We start from the raw sequence: 8,439 nt of genomic DNA, 5'->3' as shown, positions 1-8,439 counted from the left end.
AGAGGAGAAGGAGGAGGAGGAGGAGGAGGAAGAGGAGGAAGAGGAGGAGGAGGAGGAGGAGAAGGAGGAGGAGAAGGAGGAGGAGAAGGAGGAGGAGGAAGAGGAGGAAGAGGAGGAGGAAGAGGAGGAGGAGGAGGAAGAGGAGGAGGAGGAGGAGGAAGAGGAGGAGTAAGAGGAGGAGGAGGAAGAGGAGGAGGAGGAGGAGGAGGAGGAGGAGAGGATTAGGGGTAGGGCGCTAGTGAGAGGCTAGTAAAGGTGGGGAGGGGGTTGATCGAGGAAATTAATAACAATAATACTAATAATAATAATAATAATAATGAAAATAATAATAATTACAATTGTATTATTATTACTACTACCACTAACAATAATTATGTTTAAATATAAAAAAAAATAACGAAAGCAAATCTTACAGTTTTAAAAAGATTTATTTTGCCTATGTAAATATACATTGTGAGGTGTCTCTCATAAGAACATAATAATGGAGGAACACTGCAGAAGGCCCACTGGCTCATACAAGGAAACTCCTTGTCAAAACAACCCATTCCCACCCACCTATTTATATTTCTCCACTATAGCTGTAAAATTTAATGTTCTAAAACACTAGAAAATCTATAAAACGCGTAAACCAGTGTAAAATATCAACCTTTTTAGCTTAAAAACCAGCACGGATTTACAACAGGAAGATCATGTTTGTCAGAGTTATTAATCACTATGACAGAGTTACGGAAGCGATGAAAGAAAACCAAAACAACGATGTAGTTTACACATAATTCGCAAAGGCATTTAATGTGTTCATGGGGTGACTGTACATAAAATGGGAGCAATGTGTTTATACACCTCTCAGTGTATATACAATGAAAGGTGTATGTGTCTCAGTGTATATACAATGAAAGGTGTATGTGTCTCAGTGTATATACAATGAAAGGTGTATGTGTCTCAGTGTATATACAATGAAAGGTGTATGTGTCTCAGTGTATATACAATGAAAGGTGTATGTGTCTCAGTGTATATACAATGAAAAGTGTATGTGTCTCAGTGTATATACAATGAAAGGTGTATGTGTCTCAGTGTATATACAATGAAAGGTGTATGTGTCTCAGTGTATATACAATGAAAGGTGTATGTGTCTCAGTGTATATACAATGAAAGGTGTATGTGTCTCAGTGTATATACAATGAAAGGTGTATGTGTCTCAGTGTATATACAATGAAAGGTGTATGTGTCTCAGTGTATATACAATGAAAGGTGTATGTGTCTCAGTGTATATACAATGAAAGGTGTATGTGTCTCAGTGTATATACAATGAAAGGTGTATGTGTCTCAGTGTATATACAATGAAAGGTGTATGTGTCTCAGTGTATATACAATGAAAGGTGTATGTGTCTCAGTGTATATACAATGAAAGGTGTATGTGTCTCAGTGTATATACAATGAAAGGTGTATGTGTCTCAGTGTATATACAATGAAAGGTGTAAGTGTCTCAGTGTAAATACAATGAAAGGTGTATGTGTCTCAGTGTATATACAATGAAGGGTGTGTCTCAGTGTCTATACAATGAAAGGTGTATGTGTCTCAGTGTATATACAATGAAAGGTGTATGTGTTGTCTCAGTGTATATACAATGAAAGGTGTAAGTGTCTCAGTGTAAATACAATGAAAGGTGTATGTGTCTCAGTGTATATACAATGAAAGGTGTATGTGTCTCAGTGTCTATACAATGAAAGGTGTATGTGTCTCAGTGTCTATACAATGAAAGGTGTATGTGTCTCAGTGTCTATACAATGAAAGGTGTATGTGTCTCAGTGTCTATACAATGAAAGGTGTGTGTGTCTCAGTGTATATACACCGAGAGCTTACTTCAATCCTTTTATCAGGGTATTAAAGTATTCCTGTCTGGTTTTAAACAGGTTATGTCCAGCCTTAATGACTCGTGTTGTCGAAAGAATTTAAACCCCATTAGCCAACTGAGCACATAACACGAGTGTGTGACAGAGGAGAAGCTCAACCACAACACAACCATGATTCATACACGACCACCACGACACAGCCATGATTTTAAACACGAGCACCACAACACAACCAAACAACCCTCACAGGGACCAGGTACAGACACAAGTCTCACACAACACAGCAGACAACGCGAACACCACAAGACGACAAGAACACTCCAATCCACCAAACAATGCACTTAAATGACAATACAATGATAGTTTGACAGACTAACCATTCATCAAAACAAGTGCATGACAAGAATCAGGTAAACACAAGAGAAACATGATATGAAGAGCAGTGAAATGATCACCCTAGCGCGTCAATGAGAACCATCCATTCACCTGTAGACCAACAGAGCTACGACCCATAATACATACTGATACTTGACACCACAACTAGGAAACACTGCCATATAAGACAGTTACAAACACTAGTGAGCACTGCTAGACACCATAGCTCAGAAATACTAGTAAACACCTCAGAGAACATTAGACACTAATAGCAGGATAGTAATAAAAACCACAGACTTAGATGAAATTAAACATAACTAGTACACATACAACGAAAAGTATAACTCAGCGGAGAGAGAGAGAGAGAGAGAGAGAGAGAGAGAGAGAGAGAGAGAGAGAGAGAGAGAGAGAGAGAGAGAGAGAGAGAGAGAGAGAGAGAGAGAGAGAGAGAGAGAAAGAAAGAAAGAACTAAGTAATCAAGGAGTACAACAGATGATAAATCAAACACATGTGTGCAACACTTTGGTATCTTTATTGAGGAAACGCTTCGCCACACAGTGGCTTCATCAGTCCTATATAAAGAACTGTGAAGATCAGAAGGAGTTTGAGGTAATCAGTCCCTCAGCCTGGAGTCGATGTAATCAGTTCAAGAGTTTCTGTTCACCTAGCAAGTAGGTACCTGGGTGTTAGTGGGCTGGTGAGGGTCGCACCCTGGGGGACAAGATTTAAGGGCCACAATGGAAATATGACAGACAGTCTTCGATGACGCATTGACTTTCTTGGGTTATCCTGGGTGACTAACCCTCTGGGGTTAAAAACTCGAACAAAAATCTTATCTTATCGTGGTGACCGGCACTAGAGACCAGACTGATAAAGAACATAAGAATGGAGGAACACTGCAGCAGGCCTACTGGCCCATACAAGGCAGATCCTTATCAAAACCAGCCATGTAATTTGTCCAACCTCTTTCCCAAAGTCACCCAAGAATTTGCGTCCGTACCCCAGGCACCAATCAGACCCAGCTCCTACCACAACACAACTCATTGACAGAGACCAGAGGCAATGATGTGGAGAGAGGAGCCACCCACGTTGACAACAAGGGAGGCAAACACAAGTAACAAGCATGTCTCTGGACGATGATACCCTTAACCCAGCCAGCCAAGGTTACACCCTCCTCCCTTATCACAATCATTCTCTAATAAATCTTCATAAAGCCGCCGCCAGAAGTATAAAATTAGCAGCGGAAACAAGTTACAAAACGTGCATCATGCATGTTCTTCGCTTAGATTATAGTGAAGGCATAATAGTTGTATTCATTTTACGAGCCGAGATGTTGATGGTGGGTGTGTTAAGTGTTTACATCAAGTGTTGCTCCAGGGCAACCACTTGGCACCGCACTTCAAACACTGTGTTTACTACTTAGTCTTCTGGGAATATAATGCGATTTGCCTCACAATCTGCAAAACATTGCTTTGTTACTTTTAGCAGGCACGGAGAAAAAAATAAGCGTTCGTTATCTACACTCTGTATATCATTGTTCAAGTAACGCCATCACTTACGTATTAAAGGTATGTGAGAGATGCTGCTGTAGTCACGCTTTGACCTTCCTGTGTAGCAATGACCTGGACCTCCCTTCCACAAAACCCTTACACACATACACAACCTACATTCTTACACGTATTATGTAAGTGTGCAGTGATTCAGGTTACAACGTGACTTATTTCCATTTGGGTCCTTGTAACATTCTATTATTTATCTTTTAAGGTTTAAATAATAAGATATTACAAGGACCTCAATGATAATAAGTCACTCAGACTTTTTTGGGTCATCCTGGGTAATTTATACTATGTATGCTAATTGTACTTATGTGTACCTGTACATAAATAAACTTACTCTATGGTTTTAAACGTCTAGGGAACAATGACACACCAGTATACGTACTACAAATGAGCAGAGGTACACTATAGTAGGCCTAAGGCCTATGCTAGGCAGGTCGTACACAAGTCATTCATGTATTTACCTAACCTGCTTTTAAAGTCATTTATTGTATTTGCTTCAACAACGCTACTTGTCAGGTTCCTCGACTCTTAATTTTAATTTGTTCAACTGTAACTATCCACATTTTTTTTTTCCTAAAATTGTACCAGAATAACTTATGACAGATCCCCGGTACGGGTGGAAACATTAGAACGTACTTCTTTAAGACACCTACTGTCCATGTTCACCAAACAGTAAAATAGGTACCTGGGTGTTAATCGACTGATATGGGTCGCATCCTGGGGATAAAAGTGACCTAATTTAAAAATGCTCTGCATTACAAGGGGCTTTTTATACACTAATGTCAAACTACGCCTGTATACCTTGTACAAGTACTCGTATGATAATTGAATAAACTTACTTACTTACTTACATCACATTTCTTGCATGAAGAACCAATCTTTATTTGAAAGAGTTTCTTACAAGTGTAACTCACGCAGTCCTCGGTAGTATAGTGGTGAGTATCCCCGCCTGTCACGCGGGAGACCGGGGTTCGATTCCCCGCCGGGGAGATATGTTTTCAAGTTTTATTTTTGTTTTATGTACAAAACATATGTTTAATTTACAATGGTGTTGAGGACACAAACGTTATGGGCACATTAAAAGCACACATAAGTACACCTGACCCATGATAACTCAAAATCAATTTAAAGTTCACTTAAGTACAATTACCACAAGTTTTGCGTGATTACATTTGTCTTATATACAAACATATTTGTAAATTATCAAGGATAACCCAAAAATTGTTAGACCAAGTAACTTATCAAGATACCATAACATATACCTAGACGTCTAAGAATACAATCACTTTTGCACTGTCTTAGAAATTAGCAGACTATATAATAGCCATATTACAACTAAGATCTACGCTATTTTATAAACATATATGTTCAGAATTTGCAGAAATTAATAACATTTTCCGAAGGTAATGACACCTGAAATTTTCAATAGCCGAAGATGAGGAGAAACGTAACAATGTAACTAATATATTCATGTAACTGGTACATTTATGTAACGATATAATTATGTAACACAAGGAATCTAACGGAAATGGTAATAGTAAGTTATTTAAGTACAGGTACACACAGGTAAAATGATCATACACAGTAACATATGTGTAAATTACCTAGGATAACCCCCCAAAAAGTCAGTGACTTATTTCCATTGGAGTCCTTGTAATATCTTATTTAAAGCCAAGCAGTAAGTCACAGCGGAAATAAGTCATGATTACAACCCTAAAAATTAAGTCAGCTAAGTAACTCAACTTGTAAGAATGAGTTACAGTAAAAGGAGGTGCAGGAGGGATAAAGTAAACTGAGTTATTTAAAAGGCCATTAGATATAAGTAAGTAAGTTTATTCAGGTATACACAAATACAGTTACATAGAATTATCATACATAGCAGCATATGTGTAGAGAACCTGGGATAACCCAAAAAAGTCAGAGTGACTTATTTCCATTGGGATCAGTTTACAATAGTAAGTACACATATGTTTAAAATTAAAAAAAAAAAAAAGAAAATTCTTTATTTCTCTGTTAATATTACAATGGGGGGGGGTACGTATTATAAGACACTATTACATATTACAAAGAAGGTCACTAGTATGCCTAGGCATTTCGGGCAGATTAATATTAGTTTACTCTATATTGACACAGGATATGGATCATATTGGTAATAAGTTAAGAGATATACCAAGCACTGCAAACATGAGTATTCTTGTAAACCAAATTAGTTAACCATTCAATGGTTATACGTTAATTTTAAGGCTGCAAGAAACAAATAAGTTTATTCAGGTATACACAAATATAGTTACATAGCTTATCATACATAGCAACATATGTGTAGAGAACCTGGGATAACCCCAAAAAGTCAGATAGAGTGACTTATTTCCATTGGGGTCCTTTGATTTCCATTGGCTTCCATAGTGGCTTTCTTTGTACTTGGCAAATCAAAATTGTAATTACACATTGTAAACTTTGCAAAAGACATAAAATACCTAATCCTTAGAGGTAAGTTAATGTTGTCATATCTCAATCGGGATAAAAATTTAACTGAAATCCAACCTGAATCAAGTCTTGAAAATATGGGTGAAATAAGACTTATAGACCTATCATACTGTGTATGATAATTATATTTGTGTACCTGTACCTAAATAAACTTAACATGGATATCAAATCTTGAAATATAAATAAAAGAACGCTTAAGACCAGGCTTGGTATGTCGTCTTGAAATAGAATTGAAATAACTTTACTCAGAACGAGCATCGGTGGTTCAGTGGTAGAATTCTCGCCTGCCACGCGGGAGGCCCGGGTTCGATTCCCGGCCGATGCAAGCTTTTTTTTTTTTTTTTTTTTATAACCCCTCTTCCCCACAAAAAAAAATTATACTCAGGGGTGGGGGAAGCGCTAAAGCCGTTGGAGTTATTTAACTCGTGGAATTATCAGGTAGTTGTCAGCTCTAATTGTTTTATTCATAGGAGAGTACAGATAGGAAGCGCGTATGTCTCGCGTTCGGCAGACGGAGGATCAAGCCTCCACTACGTCTCTTGCGTTGAATGACCCACATAGTTTAGCGCCTAATATAATTTATTATTATTTTTTCTAATTGTTTTGATCAATAACGCTCTACCAGCATCACACCAGACCTCCCTCCCCCCGGGTCCAGGGAGTACATAACCCCTCGGAACTCATCAAGGATACAGTTGACTAACTCCTAGGTATGTATTTATTGCTAGGCCAACAGTAGCAGCAGCTGCTAGGAGACTCGCCTAGACGTCTCGCCTCACCCGGGATCTAACCCACGTCCTGTGAGTTGAAGATTAAGACACACGTGCAACAGCTGGGTATCTTTATTGATGAAACATTTCGCCTACACAGTATGATTCTTCGGTCAAATACAAAGGGAGCAGCAGTAATGAAATAAAGATGATGTAATCAGACCTTGGAGAAAAAGTATTTGAGGTGGTCAGTCCCTCAGCCTGAAAAAGAGTTCAGCTCCATAGTCTGGAACGACATCGCTCCAGACCATGGAGGCTAATCAAGGCTAATGGACTGAACACTCCATCGAGTCTGAGTCACTAATCACCTCAAATTACGTCTCTGTGTCTTCCACTATCTTCAATGTCTGTTCACTGTACTGGATTGAAAAAAATCACTGGTCTCTTATAATAGTGGGAGATCAGCTGACACTATTATACTCAGGTCTTGTACACGGTCTTCTTGTTCTATGGATAACTCTCTTGTATTTTGTATAACGTTTCCTTCTGGAGTTCGTCATTATTCCCATATCTGAGTAAGTGGAAGCTGCTCCCTCTGAAAAATTGTGTTATTTTCCACCGTCCACTGGAAGACTTTAAATCGTCTTGCAATTTTTCGATGTGCTCTAATGAGGTGATTTCCATGCTAATTTTTTTTTATCATCCGGAAAGGACGATACAAAGCTGTGATGTGCATTTTATTTTTCTTACCTGGGAGGGGGGGGGGAGACAAAGAGAAGTAATGCCAAGACAGCTCCGAGCTTTTTACATTCCTACGTCTAGATTTTACATTGTTTATTACTACTGTTGCGTTCTATTCCTTAGAAAATTGTAAATTCGTTTGCCAGCTTTTCCTCTGGTGCCTACCGACCGTATTTTATGTGCTATTACTCCATTTTGTCAAATGCCTTCGCAAATTGGGTATTTTTCCAAAGCCTCTTGTAGCATAATCTTCTTGCTCTAAACCCTCGATGTAGCCATGAGCCAGGTCAAGTGTAGCCATGAGCCAGGTCAAGTGTAGCCATGAGCCAGGTCAAGTGTAGCCATGAGCCAGGTCAAGTGTAGCCATGAGCCAGGTCAAGTGTAGCCATGAGCCAGGTCAAGTGTAGCCATGAGCCAGGTCAAGTGTAGCCATGAGCCAGGTCTAGGCCACAATTTCGTACGAAGGTCTGCATCATGCTGAAAATCAAGGTCACTTCAAATATCGAATTAAGCTGAAGGTCAATGTCACAACGAAGATCGAGGGTCATGGTGGAAGCAATACCACCTCAATGTCATCACAGTTAAAGCCAGTCCCACAGTGTTCTAAGGTAACACATTAGTGTACAAAGTCTAGAAATATGATTGTAATAGATACAAAGTACTCTATAATGTCTAGTAACAACACTCGTCCACTTAAGTCTCACTCTTGCTGTCGCCTAA

General features: G+C 38.9%; 2 non-coding genes across 2 annotated transcripts; both read left to right on the top strand.

Moving 5' to 3' along the window:
• Positions 1-4,702: 4,702 nt before the first annotated feature.
• On the top strand, positions 4,703-4,774 carry TRNAD-GUC (transfer RNA aspartic acid (anticodon GUC)). Its single transcript has one exon. It is a non-coding gene; the product is annotated as a tRNA-Asp (tRNA).
• Positions 4,775-6,522: 1,748 nt separating this feature from the next.
• Positions 6,523-6,593, top strand: TRNAG-GCC (transfer RNA glycine (anticodon GCC)). Its single transcript has one exon. It is a non-coding gene; the product is annotated as a tRNA-Gly (tRNA).
• Positions 6,594-8,439: the final 1,846 nt, after the last annotated feature.

The sequence above is a fragment of the Cherax quadricarinatus genome, chromosome 53 (genome assembly GCF_038502225.1).
Source record: "Cherax quadricarinatus isolate ZL_2023a chromosome 53, ASM3850222v1, whole genome shotgun sequence".
Taxonomy (NCBI): domain Eukaryota; kingdom Metazoa; phylum Arthropoda; class Malacostraca; order Decapoda; family Parastacidae; genus Cherax; species Cherax quadricarinatus.
This window is presented reverse-complemented; position numbering and strand designations above follow the sequence as displayed.